Genomic DNA, 24,107 nt, shown 5'->3' on the forward strand with positions numbered 1-24,107 from the left:
CTAATACACAGATCACCCCTTCAAGAAAAAAATTATTGGCCCTAAACATCAAAGGTGCTATATTTGAGAAATCCTGTGTTAGAGTTGTGATGAAGTCTAATTTTCCTTTATTTATGAATCCCCCTCTATTTTGTAACAATAAAATCCTATCATAGGCATAGTTGGAAGAAACAGATCTTCCAATCCATTCTGGTTTTCAGGAAATGAAGAGAATTACTATTGCTACATCTGAAAACAATACTAAGTCATTAAGAATTTAAAAAAAGAGTGTCCATGACACTGGAATCTTTGTGCAACCTAGACTTTTAGGTATATTTGAAGTTCAGGAATGCTTTTAAATATGGATAGGGGCACCTGGGTGGCTCAGTCAGTTAAGCACCCTACTCTTGATTTCAGCTCAGGTCATGATCAAGCCATGCCTCAGGCTCTGCTATGACATCAAGGAGCATGGCTGAGATTCTCTCTTTCTCTGCCCCTCCCCTCATGCACATGCTCTCTCTCAAACATTTAAGATAAATAAATAAATGTGGATAAACTCTCTACTATTCTGAGTTCACAAGAAACTTTCTATAATATTCTAAAGTTTTCCTTTACTTTTCTCATGGAATTGCCAAACAAGACACTAAGGTACTTAGAGGCAAAGTGACTCCAGATTTCTATGAATGAGTCTAACATTACAGTGGTTGCTTAAAACTCTCAGGAAAATAAGCAAGATTAAAGTAAAAGAGGTACTTTTTAAATTCATTTTGTGAAATGTTATAATTGGTACCCAGTTATATTTAATTCCTTCTTTGAACCATTTAGACTTATATACGAATTTCAGAGATAGATAAAATAGAGAAAAGGTTGTAGAAATTCTTCATGTTGATTCTGTGGCAATGATCTTAAAGGGCCCAGTGGGAACAAGCAAATTGAAGGAGGTAAAGAACGTAAATTGACTCTCTGGGGAACTTGATAGTTAAGAGGTAGAGACTTGAAAAATGGCCCTGTCACCAAAAAGAAGGAAATCTTGCATTGACATCATTTTTCAGTTTCCAACAATTTCATTTAAAGGAAATGCCATGTTTAAAATCTTGGGAACACAATCTATGACCTGTGTGTTTTATCACATAAAGACACACCTACCTTACAAATCCAAATGATAGGTTAATCTATAGTGGGCATTTTCAAGAATGTGATGAAATTATAAAATGTCAATCATATTTATAATTTTGAATTTTAACAGCTCTACAGCTGTTGGATGGAGTCATTGTTTGAAATTCCCTAAAATCTCTGTTCATAGAAATATATTTTTTTGTCAAAGGTCCATTATATTCAATGTGACATTAAATTACAAATAGTCCACAATTCTTAACACATTGTTTTCCTAACTACTGAAATAGTAGCATGAGTTAATTTATTTTATCTAGCAGCAAATTGCTAATTTAGAGAGGGAGGGGGTCATGATTTTAAAACTAGGATGATGAATTGATCCAAAAGTTCTTTTCCTTAAGGGGATTGTTGAGAACACTACTTTCTAAGTGGCCACCTGGAAAAAAGAAAACGGTTCCTAAGAAATTTGGGATATGCTGCTTACGGTAATTCTTCCTAGAGGTTTACGTTGCGTATTAGAAGAATAAGCCTGTCTCTGGGGTGCCTGGGTGGCTCAGTCGGTTAAGCATCTGACATTGGCTCAGGTCATGATATTACAGTTTGTGGGTTTGAGCTCCACATCAGGCTCTGTACTGACAGCTCAGAGCCTGGAGCCTGCTTCGGATTCCGTGTCTCCCTCTCTCTCTGCTCCTCCTCCACTCATGCTCTGTCTCTCTGTGTCTCTCAAAAATAAATAAACATTTAAAAAAAGAAGAAGAAACCTGTCTCTAACAGGTTACACATTTTTGTTTAGTTACCCGGTGTGGTCTGTAACCCCAATTAATATACTTTGGCTTTTACGACCTGAATGAAATTTAGAAATAGAGGTCTAGAACATGTATCAGTGTTGGATGTCTTATCCATTGCTACATAACAGATTTTTATCATATCCTAGTTTCCATGGGTCATGGCTAAAGAAACAGCTGGGTTTACTGTTCAGGGTCTCTAAGGCAGCAATAGAGTGTTGACTCAGGTTGGGATCATATCTGCAGCTCAGGATCCTCTTTGAAACTTAAGTGATTGTTGACATAATTCACTTCCTTGTCAGTGGCTTGCTTCTCTAAGGCTAGTAGGAGAGAGATATGCTGCTTCAAGTCTCTGACCTCTCGTCCTTTACAGATTAGATCATTCCCATCCAGAATTATCTTCCTTTTGATTAACTGAAGTCAACTTATTAAAAACCTTAATCCCACCTGCAAAATCCCCTCACCTTTGCCCTAACACATAACCTAATCCCTGGAGTGGCAGCCCTTCTATCAATATGCCCCACCCACACTCCAGGACAAGGGAATAATATACAAAGACTTGGATACCAGGAGGCAGGAATCATGGGACCATCTGGGGACCTAGTCTGCCCATTAAGGAACTTTGAGGACAGCAGTAAACATAGTAGAGAGTTCAAAGGAGAAGACAAAAGATCCTAAGAAGAGCTTAGACCAACAATTAGCCTTTTCCTGAGGGCCTACCCATTGGCAATGTCCCTATCAAAATAATTATGTCATAAACTGCATTCTTCAGACTGCTTCAGTTAAAAGGCAAAGTAGAGGGGATGGGGATGACTTGGTTGAGCATCTGACTCTTGATTTTGGCTCAGGTCACGATCCCAGCGTTGTGGGATTGAGCCCCATATTGGGCCCCATGCTCACCACAGAGCCTGTTTAAGATTCTCTCACTCTCTCTCCCTCCTCCCTTCTTCCCTGCTCACACTTGCTCTAAAAATAATAATAATAAAATAAAAACTAAATAAATAAAAAACTACTAACTAGTTACTTTTACTAAGACCAGAGGCAAAATAGACTATTTCTGTTTAGGTACTTATTACTGAAATATTAACATTTAAGCCAGAACTAAGGAGAACATACAAAGAAATAGAAAATACTAGAAAATATTTTCTGTCACCTTTTCATATTTCCTAAGATAGTGTCATTCTGGCATTTTCTTCCCATAAATATTTAGACCCATTAAATCATAACACAAAAGAGGAAAAACATATTGTGTCAAGCCTGGCCAATAACAAAGCAAGTTATCAGCTTTTGTAAGAATTGGAAATGTACATAGATAAATAATCCATAATAAGCACAAAGCTAAATAGAATGTCAGAATTAATTTCTAATGACTAGAGTCTAGATTTCAAGAGTCCTGTTTCATCAAAATTTATCTTCACTAAAAGGTTACCAAGTTTTTCCGACCATAATCACTGTTTAGAGTACTTTTTAATATCTCGGCATTTATTAAATAATTGTTTTAAAATAATATACCTAACCTTTACATTATATTCAAACTTAAGAGGAAGAAATAAAACAATAGAAAAAGTAGGGATGAGGTAAAATAATATTTTATCATAATTAACTTTAAGTAAGTTTTTATTCAGAAACACAACCGTAGGAAACAACGTGGACGGAAGTCCATTACTGCCTTTGTTGTTTCATTAAATTGTACATAATATGCTTTTTAAGTGAAAGTAGAGTCTCATTCTTGTATTTACAATGATGGTTTTTAGCGTATTGATTTAAAAGATATTTTGCTTCTCTTTTCAACAGGAAGTATGAGATCACTGATAAAGCTTAAGCCCATATGTCTTGATAGAGCACTACTCTTTGCACCAGTTATACTCAGTACTTATTGCATATTTTAAATTATTTATATTTCAGAGGAAAGGGTTAGCTAGGTGATTTACATAGTAGTGGTAAAATCCCAGTCCGCCAAACTAACTGTAAAGAGCACAACTGATGCTTACTTCTCAGTATTTAGATATCAGAAGCAGGATTATAATGCGATTCTCAAAACACCAGTGAAAAGCAACAAGACTTCCTTTTGGAAAGACAGAACAACAGATCTAAGTTTCAAATCCCGGTGGATGAGTACATAAATCAGGTAGAAAGATATAATTTCATATAGAGCCAATTCTCTATTAGTAAGGGATGTGGGTTCTGGGAGGCATGCACTTAATTCTGACTTATGCACACCACATTGTTGTCCATAGAACTTTACAAATCACCCTGAGAAAAAGGTTAATCAAATGTGTAGCATGACTTAGGATAAAATGCCTTGGATGGCTGACCAATTCGATTCATATCTCCTGGTGGAGATCCATAATGTCTCAATTCTTAATTATCTAGTCTTTTGTGCATTAAAAAAATGGCCAATAAAATGTCAGCCAAGAAACACACTGTTCATTCCTTTCAGGTTTATTTTAAACCTATTGCACTTAGGCTAGAGCTAAATCAATTTTTCATGAATATCTACCCCAGTAGATTGCACCTCAAGCCAGTTCAGATCCCCAGAGAATTTTAAAAAAGAGATTTATCAAGTAACAAGTAACACCTCAGGAAAAAGAAACAGGGTTTTTAATTGCTTTGTGCGCTCCATAATTGAAGGCAGGCACCTTCTTGAGGCACTGGCTGCCAGGAGGAGTGAGACTCCAGTTGGCCCTGCCTAATTAATCCTGTGATACAAACCTTCTGGCTTCAATTTTCACATTTCTGTCTCTTTTTAGAGGTGATAATAAAACTAAAAATTTATGTTGGTTACTGTATGACTATAACTGTGCCAGCGGAACACAAATAAAACCATATGGGCTAAAGAGACCTCGTCTCTACATTTCTGGTTTCTCTGTGGTAGGAGGCACGGGGGCAAGCTCTGTGCTGACAAGACAAGGTAGGGAAAAGTCAGCAGCGGGGCGGAAGTGCAGATCAACTCCTTCCTGGGAGTGTGCTCTGCGAAGATGACTCATTGAGGCATATGCTTTTTTTATTGACAAGGCAAAATTCTCAAAATAGAAGTGTACACTCTGAAAGCTCAACGGCTCAGTGACTACAAATCATAAAACTGCACTAGAGCCTTTGATGAAAGACAAATTGGGCAGCTTAGCCTTTAGAAAAGCTGTCAACGCAACAAGTGCAGGGTCTTTTTATCTCAATAGCTTACATATTAAAACTAGTATGAAACATCTTTCAAAACATCGTGATACCAGCAACGTCAGTAGTTGAGCTGCAATGCGTAATGCATCCCACGTTACGCATTGGCTCCACCATTGACGCAGATCAAAATCATTTTGCTTCTGTGGAGAACCTTGATTTCTAAGGTGACATTATTGTTCAAAGCCCTGTGGAATGATACTTATATAAAGAGGCCATGCCATTAAAGAAGATGTCCAATCAATAATATTGGTACTATAGTACCAGGGCAAAATCTATAAGAAAAGAAGCATATGGATTTGTCCTTATGTTAATTATGAGTCATGGCATTTGTTTTTTAAGACATAAAAAATTACTAAGACCATTCTATCCTATGACATTTTGAGTGGGGTTTTTTTCCTGCAAATATTTAATCTTCCATCTTGAAATACAAATAGCATGGTATTTTGAAAGACTGGAGTAAAAACTTAAAAGGTACATTGCATCATGCTATTCATATATGCTTCATAAATTTTTTAAAAAGAGAAATTTTCTAAAATTATAGGACTTCAATTATTTTAATCTGCTTAAGGTTATGTCACTTTATTTAACTTCATCTTTTTTAAATCCATGTTTATTTTGAATTCAATTTCCACTCTTTCTGCTGAATTTTTAAAAATATGAGAGCCATCTGGTGGTCAACAATTATATTTTTCTTAAAAACAATTCTGTGTGTCTTGCAAAATAAAGTGTTGTCCTATTTTTAAATTTGGTAATTTTTCAGTAGAAGCATTTTAACAAAGGTACTAATTCTCCATTCTCTTAAGTGGATTCTGAATATGAAATAGTCTTTTCAAATACTCTATTTTCAGTGGACAGACAGGCCAATCATTTGCTCTAAGTATCAAATGGACTCTTTGATCTATTTCACATATTTTCAGAGAAGTGCCTACAATTTTGCCAGGAGTTGTGAAACATACACATATGTTGTTAGAAGCTTTATAACATGTAGATTTTAATACTTTTTAAATCAAAACAAACGATTTTTATAGAATAGTCTTCATAAAGATGAAGCTTTGGAAACTAGGTTTAGGACTCCATGAAGATACACACATGTGAAATGTAACTGAAAAAGGAAAGATTCAAATCTAAAAATTACAAAGGTTCAAATTTTGGCCAATGATAAGGAAAACATCAGAACAAAGCTACATGAGTGGAAGTCGTTGAAATTCTACATGCCTGGATCATATATATTTTCAATAAGTCTCTCACCTTATAAAGTAATATATTGAGTGCATAAACACATATATTTATTATATACATATATCTGTGTACTATAAAATGAGGCCTGTTGTGAATATATTAATACATGACAATTTCACTCCGATATCTACCTCATGATTGAACTATAAAGTTTTTGTTATTAGCCGACTTGGTTAACTGTTTTTACTATTAGTTAACATGAATTGAGCATTTCACTATATGGCAAGTTCTTGACAAAAACTTGTTTTTTGTTTTGAGAGAGAGAGAGAGAGAGAGCACATGTGTGTGACAAAAGAGAAGGAGAATCTTAAGCAGGCTCCCTTTGAGCATGGAGCCTGATGCAGGGCTCAGTTTCCCCAACTGTGAGGTCATGACCTGAGCCAAAGTCAAGAGTCAGATGCTTAAGCGACTGAGCCACTCAGGCGCCCCCAATAAAACTTTTTAAAATCACCTCCTTAAATCCATGTAGACGCTACCTCACAGGCACTGTTATCTTCCCACTAAACCAAGGAGGCATTTCAAAGAATGAAATTGCAGTAAAAGTCTAATGGCCTTGGTTTAACCTCAATTCTACACTTATTATCTATTATTCAAAACCAAAATGACAGCTAGACACCCTAATTTCTTGTAGTTTCACTGTTTTCAAAAATGTAACTGTGTCTTCAGTTAGCTTTGGTAACAGGTAAAGCACCAACCTTGTAAGCCAAATCTGTTACCTACTTACTAAGTGACGTGGGAAACAAATTACTATGAAGAAATCAAAACAACGTCTGGATGATTATCACCTACCATTTTAGCCCATCGTACACTCTTTCTTCATTCTCTTCTGGAACAAACTCCTTCCCTTCCCTTCAGGCTCTGTTCTCTCCCTGCTCCATCTCTGGAATTTGGGGGGAGGGGCAGATGCTAACCCTGGTACTTTGAAGATTGGCCATGTAACCCAGGCCTGGACACAGTGACATGCCAAAGGGAGAGCAGGGGACCCAAACGAGGACAGGCGGAAGCATTCCCTGTTTTTATTTTGTTTTGTTTTGCCTTTGGTGTGAGAACAAGGATGATGAGGGCCCTTTCCTGTCAGATCCCTCAATTTAGGTGATGTAAGCATGAAGCTGCACTCAGACCTGGACCCCTTGCCCTCTCCCCTACACACTCCTTCTTTTTAGGATTTATTTTTATGTTTGAGAGAGATAGCATGAGTGGGGGTGGGGCAAAAAGTGAGGGGACAGAAGATCCAAAGCAGGCTCTGTGCTGAGAGCAGAGAGCCCAATGCAGGGCTTGAGCTCACGAACTAGGAGATCATGAGCTGAGCTTAAGTCCAATGCTCAACCAACGGAGCCACCCTAGTGTCCCTCCTCTACACACTCTTCAGTTCATGGTCGAAGAGAATGAGGTAAACACACAGAGAAATACAAGAAATAAAGTAGAAAACCTAGCCAAGATATAGCCTGCCTACCTGTGTCTAAAAGTCCCAAAGCAGTATCATCCTTACATAACTTCCTTCAGAGGTTGAGCTACCCCCAGAATCCTTCCACTAAACCTGTGGTCATTGTTGGTTTTTGTTTTTGTTGTTGTCATTTTTTGGCTTGAGCTAGTGTGAGTTGGATTTTTGTCACTTGAACACAAGAAGATATTAGAGTTGCAATTACAAAATATTAGGTTCCGTATGGCAGGAAACAGGGATAACCACTGTTTAGCCAATAGTGTCTTCTGAGTGCGTTTTAAAATAAACAATTTCCCTAGGAAAAGAGCCAATGTGCCTGCATATGGCAGGGAAGTGTGACACAAAGCACCAGACTGGTTGCGGCAAACACAGGAATGAGCCAATTTCCAAAAGCTCAACAGTTTTAATCCCCACCAGCATGTAATTTTTGTTTTTATCTCACCCTTATATGTGTAAAACCAGATTCAAAATTTACACACTTAAGGAAATATACACACACCCCTTCCTGATTTTGACTATGTTCAGGCCAGGAAGGAATTCTTTGAACTTTATCTTCATAAAGTGGCACACAGACTGGAAGGAATAGTGTAAATTTCAATGAAATAGTGTAAATTTCAATAGTGTAAATTTCAAGGAATTTAACTCTTGTCAGTAGAGACATAAGATGAAATAAACCACAAAACTTCCAAGTTGGACCACTGTAGCTTATTAGTAACTCAGCTTTGTCACTTCATCGGTTATGAGAGTTGGTTAATGTCTCTGAATGACCACTTCCTTTTCAATACAAGAGAGGAAGACCAAAGTCGATTTCAAGAATGGAGATAATGTATGAAAAGAGTCTAAAAGAGATGGTCGGTAAATGTCAGGTGTTGGTGCCATTATAGACTTTTTTAATATCAGTATTAACTCTGCATATACTTTTATTAACTAAAGCAATGGAAACACATGGCAAAGAGAAAAAAGTTTCTTATTACTAATTTTGCTTTTTCTGAGTATTCATAATATTCTTCTTCTATAGGCACTAACAATCTTAATAGTTAGAAAATGCAGTGCTGAAGTTTAACAATATTATCCTTCTTCCAAATATATTTATTCTATTGTGACTTTGTTATTTTCCAGTCAATCTTGTTTAAACTAAGGTATTTCTCCAAATATTCCATTTGTCTTGTTTTTTAAGATATGGTGAGGGGGGTGCCTGAATGGCTTAGTTTGTTAAGTGTCTAGCTCAGGTCATGATCTCAAGGTTGTGAGATGCAGTCCTGTTTTTGGCTCCACACTGGGCATCGGGACTGCTTAAGATTTTCTCTCTCCCTCACCTCCTGCCCCTCGCCCCGCTCACTTGCTCTTAAAAAATATATATATGTATAATTTATATTTATATATAAATATATAATAATTTATATATAAATATAAATATATAAAAATATATATAAATATAAAATATATACAAATATAAATAAATATATATATGTATATGAGAAGAATTTTACAGTCTCATAGTCTACCCCATGACATTCATTCATAGAATGCACAGTATATTACATAATGTCTACTCAACCTCTGGTATATATTTGGACAAAACTACTAAATGAACATATTTAATCTGAGATGCAATTATTTAAACAGAATAAAGCCAAGTTTAAAAGTGATACCCATTATATAAGAGAAAATAGGTCAGCAGTTCCCCAAATTTTGGGATTATTACAATCAGAAGAAAACTTGAAAAAGCACAGGTATGTGTGGCTCTCTACCCATACACCTGCTACATTATCATTGAATTGTCTGAGGTGTATCCTTGGCCTTGAAATTTTTTAAAGACCACCTGTTGTTCTAATGGTCAGTACCAGTGGAGTAGCTTTCCTACTGTGCCTCTTAGCACTGCTTCAGCAGTTTCTAGCTGTTTCATTTCTTTTTCTCTAAGTCCAAAGCATCCAGTAGAGAAAATTTTATTTTGTAAAAGACATTGAAAACAAAATGAAAAAATCTTTTCAACCATTTAATCAAATTAACTTGTTTCCTCATTCACCACACTCTGGTAGGGACTAAAGAAGAGGGAAAAAAAATTATAAGACATAGATTAGGTCTTAAATTTTTTAAAATATAGTTCACATGATAGTCCCAAAATGACTTAATCACTTCAAGACAGTACAAATAAATATTTTTTAAGTTGTAAAGTTTACTTATGGGGGGGGCAGATTGAGAGAGAGAGAGAATCCCAAGCAGGGTTTTCCCCCACCACCACGTGGGGCTCCATCTCGTGACCCCTGAGATCATGACCTGAACCAAAATCAAGAGTTGACAATTAAATGACTAAGCCACCCAGGTGCCCCAGTGCAAGTATTTTTAAAATGCAAGTGAACCACCTAACTGTAGCTATCCTAAAGGAATTCCCAGATGAGTATTTTATATACACCAAAATTTTCTTGGCAAATGTTACTGAAGTTTTGTTAGAATTGAGACTGATAGCCAGAAACCGCTTGACTGATTTTCATTCACTTTGGAGCTACATATATACAGCCTTTTACAGCCTTTGTCTGATTCGTAACAATATTCTGTCTCTTCCTTGAATCCACCACCTAGTCCTAAGTGTGTGCGCACACAAGATGCTTATGCTGAGACTTTAGTGGCCGGGAACCATTCATGTGACCATAGCACCCATCTTCTTCATTGTCACATAAAAAATGAAGGGGAAGCCCCCATTTGCACAGATTTCTTTGCTGTTTTCTAAAAATCCCAATTAACTCCACAGCTTGACGTTACTATATTTTCAAGTTTTAGGTCCCAAGATTGTAATCCCTACTTCAGGCTTATGATAAGAACCCAAGGTGATAATGCAAAAAGAAAGCACTTAACGGTGTGCCTAGGATATAGCAGCCACTCAGTAAATATGTTTTCAAACCAAATATCCAATCCCATTGTCTTGAAATCATAGTGTTAGTTTTAAAAGCGGTTTATTAAACAATTCCTTGAAGTTTGTTGTAAAAGAAGCACTATTTCACTTTACTGAAATCACTGCCAACTATTCCCAAATTTGCTGATTTTAATTTTTTACATTTGGAGTTTGTTGCCCTTAATCAAAGTTCAGTCTTTCAAAAAGGAGCAGTTGTAGTTTGCTAACTGGTGGCCTGAGGCTATCCAAAGCTATTCTTACCTGAAGCAGGTTGTGACAGATGCATAAATAATTGTAGGTAGAGTCACAGCGTATTTCTATGCCTTTCATTAAGTCTTCCCTGTTTTCCCAGCAAAGACCGAGGAAACCAAAGTCATAGAACATCTGAACCCTGTCCAAACTTCAGTTGTATTTTAAAATTTCAGGTTAGCATACATAATATATTAATGCTATACAACTTTTATTGTGTTCACTTTAAAATTTATATTAAGTAGATTGCTACATTATGGTAATGTACTAAATTACCTAAAGCAAAGTAATACAATGATTAACTGACTATAAACATTGGTTTATGGTCAGATTATAAAGTATTACAATGATTAACATTATGCATTTTCATAACAGCAGAAAATTGCAGGATGAAATATCTGTGGATTGACTCGGTGCCATTAGGAATAATAAAACAGTGGTATAACTCAGTCTCAAGTTACATCTTGAGAGTAAACTTTGTTTTAAATCTCCTCCCTAAGTGGTTGAGAAATTCATTAATTTAAAATGCCCAACGTTTGCCAAACACAAGGTAGAGAATGTAAGTCTTCATGTTAATTTATAATAGTAAGCAAAATGGGGCTTCACTACGGTTTTTAAGTCTTTTTCTCTAATACTCTGCCGTGGAACCAGATCAATTTTATTTGTTATGCTCTTTCAGTGGTTAAATAAAACCGATGTACTCAAGATTGAGAACTCAACTTCTTTCAAAAATAGATTTGAAATGGGTTACAATCTTTAAAAATACACTTTCACATTGAGAGAAGTTTAGTACACCAGCTCTATAACCTAAGTCAATAGACAAATTCTTTCTGAGAAACAGACAACACAGAGAAATGAAGACTTGAAGGAGAAGTCACAGATTTAGATTGTCTTTCAGAGGTAAAGAGTTGGAATGTAGGTAGGGAGCAACCTAAAGGATTTAGGCATCAGGGAGGAAATCTAAAATATCACAGTGATGGACTAATGCTGGAAAACACCATAGCAGTATGTCTAAGCCTGAATTCTCATGTAGCTGTATAACTGCTTTATAATCTTAGGCAAATTACCTTAATTTTATCATTAAATGGGCATATCTCTCGGTTGCTGAAAGGGTTAAATAAAAATTGTAAAGTGACTTGCCCATAATAGACAATCCATAAATGAATTATTTTGTATTTATTAATTTCTTTATACTTATTTCTAGTTGATTATAAACAGGTGATTATTATTAGATTCTGATGATAGGAAATAGTCCCAATAAGAAAAAAAAAAAGAGTAAAAAGATTGGGAAGGGCAGCTTAAGGACTTTGGCCCGGGAAAATGATATGAGCTTGGGGAATTGCATTAAGCCCTAAAATACATATGCTGACCAATTTGTATTGCAGAGCCTCAGACTTAACCACAATGGTATCTGTCTACCCCTGGGAGTGGAAGAGTTTGAGTCTTTCCTAAAACTAAACTTCTGTTATAGATACTCCTTTTTCAATGACTAAACCATCATACTGTAGTTACTTATGCTTTTGTCCACCTTTCCCTAGATTATGAACAATTTTCACAGAGGGAGTCGTATTATCTATAATCCTAGCTCCCAACACACTTAGAGGATTGTAACAGATGCTCCCTAAAGATGGGTTAAATTAACAATTGAATTAATAAATGCCCAAAGAAAAAATTTTCAAATTAATTTTATTTGTCTATATTACTGTTTTAAGTAGACACATGAATGCCAATGGAAGTTAATTTTCTCAACTTCCATTGGCATCCACATATCCATGTAGCAGTTCATCTGTAGCCTTCCCTCCTGCTTTCTACTATGTAACATAGTAGAATCACCCTTTTTTCTTGCTGTGTTTCTTAGAAAGTGGCTATAAATGGAGTGATATTAGACTTTCAACATGGCCACTATAACAATGTTGTAGAAAATAATTTAGTTCAAACTCAGACATGCCAGAATAGGTCAATGTAATGCTTTTGGGGTTGGGTGGATTGTGTTACAAGCAAAATGACACCTGAAAGCATATTTTTATTCAGAGTAAAAAGACGGTAATATTCCCTGATAATAATGAAGCTATATAGAAAAAAGTTTATTTTTTTTCAAGTTTCATTCCTACCATGGTATCCAAATGCCTCTTGCTGAATTCAATTTTGTTTCATTTTTGTTACCCTTAAAAGCTCCAGAGAACAAATTTTTATCATCAATATATGAACTAATTGCTAATGTAAAACTCTCTCAAAACAAGGCTGTGTCCTATTTTTCTAGTGGCCTGCGATGAGGTAAGTACAGACATGTTAATTGCCCACACACTTTTGATGAACAATGTGTATAGTTTCAGTGTCTCTTTCCTCTCTCCCTGTGCTTATTCTGATTATATTTATGGATATGAAATTTTATGCCTCTTGAATGTAATTATAAAAGTGGAGGCTTATATTGTATATGTATGCTTTTTAAAGTTTATTTTCTAAATAATTCATCCTATCGTATTTCATAAAAGTGTCAGTCTGTAACAGATAACAAAAAGAAAAAGGAACAAGTCTTCCACCATATATAGTTTGACAAGCACTGTCTGCCACTACATAGTTCTTTAAAAGAAAAAAGAAAGAAGGGAAACACTATTTTAACTTGTTAAATATTTGGCAATACTCCATCTTCTCTTATGCTGCATTCCATTTGTTATTTGTTTGGTCACAAAGTAAGTATTATTTTAACAAACCGTAAAGGTATCAAAACTGAGTTTAACAGCAACAAAATCTGACATAATTTCCCGCTTAAAATGCTTTAGTGGCTTCTCCTTAACAAAATAATGCTTTTGAAGTTTTAAAAGACACTCTAAGATCTGCCTCTAGACTATTCTTTTAGCCTGATCTCTTCTCCAGCCCTCATTCTCTCCCTCTTCACTATCGACCACAGACCTTCGATGCCATTTCCAGTTCTCTAAGTGCACGTTTACTCTCTTCATGAAACCTTTTTTCTCTCTCTGGCCTCATATGCGTATACAGATACATGTGTATACATAAGTGCATATACACATGTATACCTAATATTGTCAACCCCTACTCTTTCATTAGGGACCAAACTACAAGGAAACTTCTCCTGAGCCCATGGCCTCATACTGTTAATTCTTTCTATTTGTCTTTCATACAATTTTCTACACGTTTAAAAAAAATTTAATAGCCTTATCTTTCAGTGGATCATAGCCTTGTAAGGGCAAGGAGCTGGCTTCTAGACTCTTGTGTTCATAGAACCCTGCTGAGTACCTGATACATTATGGGTTGTCAGTGTCATTAAATGAATTAATGCCTAAGCATGATGCTTGAACTGGTGATTTCTAATTATAAATTCTCATAAACTTATCTTTTACTTCATATCTTTATACTTTACTTTTTTCCGCAACACACCCATAACATTTTGAAGCCATTATAATTACATTGTTAATTCATAGAAAGAATACTATAATCTCTAGCCTTTTTTATCTTATTATTATAACTTAGATCTCTCTACAGCAAATATGCTGTACCAAGAAGTTTGCTGTTGAAAAAATTCATCTTACCATTTCTGGCAGTTTATTCTCCCAACTTGTCAAGGGTATTTAAAATTCTGATCATTCCTTTAATGTGATACAACTTATAAAGGCCAACATGAACCCAGGGGGAGGAGTGGGATAAAATCTCTTGAATTCAGTATAGCTTGCTCTTATTTTGAAATTAGACTCTCTAGAACTTCACTATTTCAGATTAATTTACACTAACCTCAACTGTAGTTCAATCCTCAATACAGGTTTCTTTTTGTTTTGGGCCTGTTAAAATAACACCTAATTTAGTGTTATTATTTAGGTATTATTAATTTTAAAACATTGATTTCTTGCCTACCTACCACGAGCCAGACAGAATGATAAGGACTTTCAAACAGACTTATTACTTATTGTAGACTTCTGAGGCTATTCCTATTATTTCTCAAGACCCGAGTCCTCGAGAAATCAAGTGATCTGTATTAAAATAAGTGGCTCAAGTACAAGAGAAGCAAAATTAAAACCCAGCCTGATGGACTCCACACCTAGTACTATTTTAAGTGCTCTTTTTATCATCATCACTAACCTTTTCTCAAAATGTGTATGATTTCTCCAACAGCTCTTTTAAGATTATCAAAATCTAAAATAATTGCCCTCAAAGGCTGCAATCTAAAACACATTCTGTACATTCATGAAACCAATCAGAAACCCTATGAAAGCAAAACATAAAGAAAAAGGTTAGCGCATAGAGTGGTGTTTAGTGTAAAATAAGAAATGATGAGTGACTGAGTCATGACTGGCTTGTCATCAGTATTCATGGCTGGCTTGACAGGAAGGGAGCAGCAGTTCAACTTGTTCCCAAGTCAAATGGGTTGTCTTGATGGCCATGGAAATGGGCAAAATTATTCGGTACAATTTAAGTTTAAACTTATGTTAATAATTTTCAAAGCAGAAAAATCTACCAATCTGTGTATTCTTTCTAAGTATAATACCGTATCAAATGTGAAACAGAAATGGACTAACTCCATTTATCTTCCTTTCCTAGATGACAATATTTGTCTTTGTGCTTGAGTCATCAAATCTATTCACTCTACTCAAGTATGAAGCAAGGAAAAGAAATCTGTAGGGAATGCACTTCCCTGTGAAATGGAGGCCACTTCCAAAGAAAGACTAGGTCTTGTCCACAGATCATCATCGCACTGATATAACACTACTGAAATTATATAATCTAAGAATGCTGGTTCAGTTGCTCAGAACTTACTGCAAATGTGACTAGTTATACAATCACTCAGCCAGAGACTGTTTTCTCTTACACAGCACAAAATGTGGCCAGCTGTGTCCCAAATGTTTGCTACCGACCACAAGCGAGATCAGATACGAGAGTATAATTGGCCACAAACATAAGTATACAGCCTTTAGGTATTTGCCATTACACAAAAGAAAACCTGGTAACACATCTATAGAAACCCTAATAATTTACCAATTACCTTAAACATCTATCTGTCAGTTTTATTATACATGCTCATATTAAGCACCATTAGCCTTCATAACAAAAACAATAGTTTTAAAACACAAACACCCTTCCAACTATTAAGTCGACGCTTAGTTTCAAGTGATTTTTTTTCCTCTCGCTGTATAACATTGCCTCCGTAAGAATAAAGAATCCTCTTATAAGAAAACTTGATGATGTATAACAGGCAACTGAAAATATAAACTGAGTTATGTTGTAATGAGGCAGATTTGCTGTTGGAAAATGTACAAATGTTCTTCAAAATAGCTTTCACATGAAATAGGTTTTGATTGTTGCTTTGATCATTGGGTTAGAAGTGATGGAGGAAATCTTATCCACTATATAAGCTGAGTGTGGAAACCTGTATTAAGCAATCAGAGAAGTTTAAGTACAGAACATTAAGTCTCTAGAAATACCTTGTACATAGAAGTGAAATGGCAGAAAACAGAAATTTTCAGGCTTGCATAAATATATTTCCACTTTTCAATTTATAAGAGCAATTACTGCTGAGGGGGAAGGATATTTCATGGGGATTAATGACCAACTGAAGGTAATGATTCCTGCCCTCATGTTAGGCCATCAACTCCCTTCAGAGATGAAACCTAATCAATCTGTCATTATTGAGATGTGGTATAGGTACTTAAAAAAAAAAAAAAAAAAAAAAGAAAGAACTATCTCATTTGATGCCAATAAACTCCTGAAGATAAAGGAACATGATCATCTTCAGGAAGACCACTTTGATTGACTTTGTCCAAAAATCTGCAAAGAAATTTAACAGGCTGACTATTAAACTAAAATATTCGCCTACAGCCACATTCACATTAAGTCAGTGATTGCATAACCTTAAGAAGCCACAATTTCTCAGTGACTGTGAGGCTTCTTTGTAACATGATGTAACAATTGCTTTCTTTCGCCTACTCAATAAACATTATTTTGGGAGACAATTAAGCACCAGACAATGTCTCAGGGGCAAGAAATAAAACTGTGACAAAGACATAGTCCCTAACCTCAAAGAATGTTTAGTCCACTGAGCAAGACAGTCCAGTAATAAAGGAATTTCAAACTAGAGTACAGAACTGTACAATGCATAAGAGAAGCGTATATCTCAGGGTTTTTTTTAATTTTTTTTTAATGTTTGTTTATTTTTGAGAGAGAGAGAGAGGACAGAGCATGAACAGGGGAGGAACAGAGAAAGAGGGAAACACAGAATCTGAAGCTAGCTCCAGGCTCTGAGCTGTCAGCACAGAGCCCGATGAAGGGCTTGAACTCACCAACTGTGAGATCATGACCTGAGCCGAAGTCGGCCGCTTAACCAACTGAGCCACCCAGGTGTTCCTATCTCAGTGTTTAGAATGGGCATGAAAGGTGATTAGAAAAATTTGTCCACTGGAAAGGACCTTGAAGTAGAAAATAATTAGCTAAAATGCTGATCTCCCATATAGGGGTGATAGTGCTTCCAAATAAATGCCTAGAGATAATTTAGGAGAAAACAACCCATTCAAGCCAGTGCAAGTTGTCCTGTATGACCCAACAAATCATGGCCTGGGTGATGAGAGGTAAGGCTAGACCACTAAAGGGAGACTCGGATATAAAGGTCCCTAGTAAACAACATTAATAAATCTAATCCTAAATTCAGTGGAAAAATCATTTGAGAGTTTTGAGTGAAGAACTGACATGATCCTATTTTAGAAAGTTAACTTTAACAGAGCAAAGGGAGGAGCAGGGTTGAACTTAGCTTCAACAGAGTTAAATGGAAAAACCATTCCTGTAATGCAGTCAAGGGATGATAGTGGCAGGAAAAATAGGGGCACAATGAATTTATCAAAGAATAATGAGGAAATAGGAGTTAAAATTTACTGAGTATTAATGAATAGGAGAAGAGATGGCATTCTCTAAGGTGAAAAGAGAAAACAGATTCACAAGGATACAAATGACTTTCACTATGAAACTTGCATTTTGAGGCTAGGACATCCAAGTAGAGATGTCTGTTAGATATGTAGACAGGAAGGCCTTGTCCTGTGGAGAAAAGGCTAGGACAGAAATAAAGAGTATGAGTGTATAGTTATGCTGATTAAAACATTCCAAGTGGATCAAACTGCCTAAGGGGTATAGTGAGAATAGACCAGAGAGATGAACTGAGGAGTCAGCTTAATATTCAAAACCATTTAGGTGATGGGAAGCTATAGAAAATACATAAAGAAACATACACAGAGGCAAGTAGATGAGGTAGGAAAACATGAAAGAGCATGTGTTGTCATATAAACTCCAGTGGCGTTTATATCCATGGATTCCTAGCATCCATGCCCTCCTCTTCCGGTAAAGCTGCCTTAACTGTGACTTGGGTAAACTCTTCATTCCACTCTCAGGTGTGTTCTTCAGACTTCATCCCTAGGACCCAGAAGTTGAAATAAGCATGAAATAAGCAAAACCCTGTGAGACTATTCTCTTTCTGCCTAAAACGATTGATTCAAGGGTGGGCACACACCTCAACTCAATTCAGTCAGTATGAGTACAATTTAGCCATAGGATCTGGCGTTACTTAGGAAACAGATTCTTCTGTTGAATAGGTCCGATGATTCTGTAAGGTTAAACCATATTATCTTCCTCCATAGCCTGCGAGAAGGGAACTGACCCAAAGGTAGGCAGGAAATAGGGATCCTTCAGATATCCCTTGAGCTCTCACACAGAAGCCGGTTACAGTTTTGCAGTTCATTCTCTCCCCATCTTCCTACCAAGAGTCTCTGTCTGAAATAGTCCCATGCTTCCTCACTTTCAGACACTTAGTCTCCCTAGAAAACTGCTACAGGTTGGCTTATTTTCATTTTAAGTCTTCTGACTGTAGAAGAAATACAAAATCATGGGGAAATTCAATATTGGAGAAATTACAATGCAGAACGTTAAATTTAGCACCAACCCCACTATTCAAGGATATTAACTGTTAAAATCCTGATTTAAAATGTATATAACTAAATTAAAATTCTTCTGCCTAAAACAGAAATAGACCTTAAGGAAATGTGTGAAATGTCCATTTAGGCTATTTTGAATGGCAAGACTGTAGATGAATTTTTTTCATTTCCCTGTGAGAGTTAACCTGTCATCTCTGCATATTACCTAAATATCAAGGAATTTCAGATTTTGAGATTTTTTTTTTCTTTCCAATTTACCATGGCTAAGCATTCACTCACAGAGATTACAGGGATCCAGAAATGAAATAATCAGCATCTGTCATTCTCCCTTTCTCCCCAAAGAGGCAAAAATTCTGTGGTTGAAATCTTAAGGACTTCAAGAAGAGATTGGTGTCATAAAAATAAAACAAGTAACCTGTATATGTATAAAAAATACAACTCATCAGCTTCATACCACTAGCAGGTAGGCATAGGGGATTTGGAAATATCCAACAAGAGTTAAGTTTGATTCTAGATTGTGTATTTTAAAATGCTGATTTAAACCAGTTACTATGTATAACTTTATTGAAGTTAGATGGTAATATACAGACTTAGTCACATAATCTTAACAAATCTTAGCAGGAATTTATAGCTTTGGGTTTAACCCATCAGTCTAACACCAACTAACTTGGGCAAGAAATTTTGTCCACTATTGTAAAGTAAGGAAGTTTTGTTTTTTTGGTTTTTCTTGTCAAAATCAGAGGGGAAAAACTGATTTTTTTTTTTTTGCAGAATGAGTTCACTGTTTCAAGCATTCAATATTTCTGATGAAATGGATTTTTTTTAATACATCACATTTTATTAAAAATTTTCATCGAAAATTACATTGAAATAAAGCCTCGTGTTCTTTTCCAAGCAAGTTGAACTGCTAAGCAGTGGCATCTTATTTTACATATAACTCTCCATGTAGTTGTGTGGAATTTAATGAAATAACATTTGAGCAGTAAATAATATATCAAATGCTTTCTCTCCTGATAGCCCACATCTTAAAATAGATTCAATGTGTACCATACCTTTGAAAGTTCAAGTGAGATTTAAGATGACTCCCAGATATTTTAATTCCATGATATAAATTAATGGCTTCAGCAAATATTCTAATGTTACATTTCTCCTTACAACAATTCTTTCAACAGTTGATGAGTCCTAACCAGAGCTGATATTAAAATCATGCTCTAGAGAAACATAATTTTAACCTGTCAAGTGGTTCAGATCCTTTCTAAGATAGAATAAGAATTAATTTTATTTAAGGCAATAAAATTTACTGCATATACCAAAAATTTGTAGAAATTATAAGAGATTTACTCTTTAACTCTTGAGTCATCCCTTAGCATAAATCCTTAACATAGAAAGTCTGTATTACCTTCCTTTTTGTCTTCTCTGTCCCTACTAACAATCCAGAGGTGCACTTTCCACAAGGTAGGTATCTCAGTATTTTCTCTTATTAATGTATGTGCTTGTCTCAGCAAACAAAATAAAGTATTTGAGAGCTTTGTTTTGTTTTTTAATTAACAGGTGACTAACAATGAGGGACTATTTTCAGCATGTATATTGTGATTTCAAAACTCTCCAATAAGGAATTCACAATATGTCTCTTGCTGCTATAGATTAGATTATTTCCAAAAGAGGCCCCTCTACTGCTTAGGTATTATTTTGTTGGCTCGACTGTTTTTTGGGTTGGGGGGGTTTCTTTGGCTGGGGAGGGGGAGTACAAAGAAGGATCCTGGGAACGTAGCAGAGATAACCTACTTTCAGGATCTCCTACCTTTTTGAAGGCTCTGGGTGTTTTGGTCACATCAGTCCTCAAATCGTGATGGGGGAGGGAGAGGAAGGGAAGTGGGGAGAAAGTGAGGTCCTTTTACTTTATCACAGTTATCCCACACCCTCCTCTGGAATCTGACTCCTGTTTGAATTTAGGTAACAATTAAAAAGCAGTGATGCCCAACTCTCCGCCCTAGCCAAATGCATTTGAGACTTTTCCATTAAAGAAACGTTCATCTCTCAAGCCAAAATTCCGACCTCTTTTTGTCCATAGTCAGGAAAGTCTCTTTAGCTGTTTATATTATGCAGAGATAGCAGGCTGGAGTCCTGACCTATCACTTACCCTTCACTGTAGCTGCTAAAGCACCTCTTAAAAATTCTAGCCTTTAGGAAGCACAGTGTGAAAAACCACTGGTCTAGAATGGTCTGTCAGGGTACTTCTGGGTCCCAAACCCTTAGATTTGGCATCACCCAAGACTAGCAGCTTCTGTGGGTAATGTTATATCCTTCCTTAGTTATTTAGGATTAGTTATTTAGTATTAATACATCAGGGGTTACATTAGGAACTATATTTCCAATACATTCACCATGATTTGGGGACACAACTGTAGGGCAGATTGTGGTCCTGGATCTCTAATCCACCAGAAATGCCAATATTCTAGTTACCTCTCAAGGGATGGAATAAAAGATGAAGATAAAGATTAGATGAATATAAGTAAATAGCAGAAAAAAAGAAATTCAAAGGAATTTTTTTTTTCTGTTAAGAAATAGGCTGGCAAATTTAGGTTTTCTTTTTTATTAAGATTAAGAAGACCCCCACCAGTATATTATGTTGTCCGGATACCTAGGCCAAGGGCTGGATGAAAACTTGAATCCTGTAACCGGACCCTACAGATCTGTCTGGAGCTGACACTGCCCTCTGGCTGCCAATTTGGATAAAATCCTTACAGAAAAAAGATCTACAGCTCTTCGGGAAGAAGCACCTTCAGCTTAGGAAATGAAGTTTTTAATACCATTCTCCGAGTCACTCATCTGGGTCGTGAAGTCAGTACCGTCTTCCTACGCTTCTAACAGTACAGCACTGCTAAAGGGCCTCATCCCGCTCCTGTCGGTTTTAAGCATTTGATACTTCCAAGGAGAAGACATGTTTTTAAAACCCACCTTCCGTAAGAATAAAAATAAACACACTTCATAGAAAATCACAATGAGACCAATTCTTTCACCAGCGTCTCTGGCTTTCCCATGTTTTTGCATAATGAAAGGGCTAATATAACATAACAAATCCTAAACTGTTTTCGCAAGGAGTGGAAAAAAGATGTGTAAAAGTATGCTCTGTCTTGCTTCCTTCTGTTCACAATGTATCTAAATAAAACAAATGGTGTTCTTGCTCTTTCTGTCTGTTTCCCAATCTGTTTGGATAGTAGCCACCATTCCACAGCCAACCATAATATCTGACACTTCCTGACATCATGAAAGCCACCATCTGTCTATCACCAAAACCCTGTACTTTTTAAAGACTGCTTGGCTTGATCCTTAATGAAGCTTCACGTTGAAAGCACAGATCAGTGTAGAAGGGATGCAGGGAATAACTGACACAAGGAATCTGTATAAAATCACGTTTTCATTACATTCAGTCTGAAAACACAAAGTGAAATGTTAAGGCCCCTTTGCAGGCAGATAAACCTCGGTTTAGTTTCAATTGTGTTTCATTTCCGATTTGCCTGTGAAAGTTTAGACAGGGTTGGACACCAAGAATAAACCTCAACTAAAACCTAAGCCTTAAATCCAATATTTTCAGTCTTGTAAAATTAAACAGTTAGACATGGCTTTGCACTGTGTATATTTGAACTATGGAAAAAGAAGAAAAAAAAATCCATCACTTACTTTCCCAAGGCTTGAGAAACTCATGCCATTTAAAACTGAATCAACTTCTTCTTTAACACCTGAGCGATTATCCAGGAAACAAAGGAGGTTCTGTATGTCTTCACTTGTAAATGTCACAGGTGAACACAAACAACTGAGTGCTGGCAACATCAAGTCACTCTTTGTTTTATTAAACTGTTGTACCTCTATATGTGCAACTAGGGAGTATGTTAACAAGGGAGACTGAGAAGATTTTCCTAGGTGATTTTATTAAGTTCTTGCAGAAAAAGTAAAACTTTCCAGGTGGCAGACAGAACAACGACTTGCATATACAAATTTCATCACTGCACACCCACTGCTGTGATTATGTGGTATGTCGCCTTTCCACCAATCTCCTTTTTTCCCCCTCCCTCCTTACCTCAATATCATTCCTGTGGTTCCTGTAACAATTTCATAAATCCAAGTTTTAGGAAGTCATGTGCTTTCCTCTAGCAGTGAAAAAAATACTAGTGGGCACACAAATACACACAGACTACATTCATGTATGTGTATGTATGATGTACGTATTTATACAAACACATAGCAAGAGACAGACACAAGGTGGGTGTGTGTGTGTGTGTGTGTGGTCTAGAATAGGCTAAGTTCGAAACTTAAACGGGGGGAAAACTACTCATGGAATTCTATATGAGAGTCCTTATAGGACATGAAGTTGATTTGTCCAGAAAATACCTTGGTCAAATAAGATTAAGTGCTTATTCTATAGCAGGTACAAGATCAAGCCATACATACTTACTTCATTGGATTCTGTTCTGGGCACTGTTATTAGCCTGTTTTAAAAGGAAATTAAGGCTTAGAGAAGGTAACTAACTTGCCCAAGATCCCCCACATCTAGTAAGTTGTGGACCCCAGATTCAAAACAAAATGGCCCGGGGGCGCCTGGGTGGCGCAGTCGGTTAAGCGTCCGACTTCAGCCAGGTCACGATCTCGCGGTCTGTGAGTTCGAGCCCCGCGTCAGGCTCTGGGCTGATGGCTCGGAGCCTGGAGCCTGTTTCCGATTCTGTGTCTCCCTCTCTCTCTGCCCCTCCCCCGTTCATGCTCTGTCTCTCTCTGTCCCAAATAAATAAATAAACGTTGAAAAAAAAAATTTAAAAAAAAAAACAAAATGGCCCGAGTTAGACTCTGTGCTCGTTCCCATTACCATCCTACATTACTTTTCGGTTCGGCGGTGGACCCTGATACATTCAACTATGACATGATAAACTTGGAGAGGGGTGGAAGGAGAGTAGGGAACATGTGAATGCCAGAAGATCTGCATCCACATTGGTGACAGGCTACAGAATCACCATCATGAAAGTCTCAATACTTATTTTTACAAGTCCTCTGGAAAGGCAAGTGACACCAAGCCAGTCTTAAAGGAAAAAAATCTTACTGCATTTTGTCCCACATTGTACTTATTGAAAGAGCCCTGAATTCATTAAAAAGTAGCCTCATTGTTATTCTTTGCCTGTCCAACTCTTCATCAATGTTTTCAGATGGAAAGTGAAGAATGAATTATCCACTTGAAATAATAGTGAGGGAGGCAGAATGATTCACTTGAACAGATAGTCTGTTATAACACTAGACTATTACTCCATTCTAACAGGTACTTAAAATCA

Source organism: Lynx rufus, unplaced genomic scaffold, assembly GCF_022079265.1.
Source record: "Lynx rufus isolate CCGP_SWC_20201006 ecotype Redwood Valley unplaced genomic scaffold, mLynRuf1.p SCAF_4, whole genome shotgun sequence".
Classification (NCBI taxonomy): domain Eukaryota; kingdom Metazoa; phylum Chordata; class Mammalia; order Carnivora; family Felidae; genus Lynx; species Lynx rufus.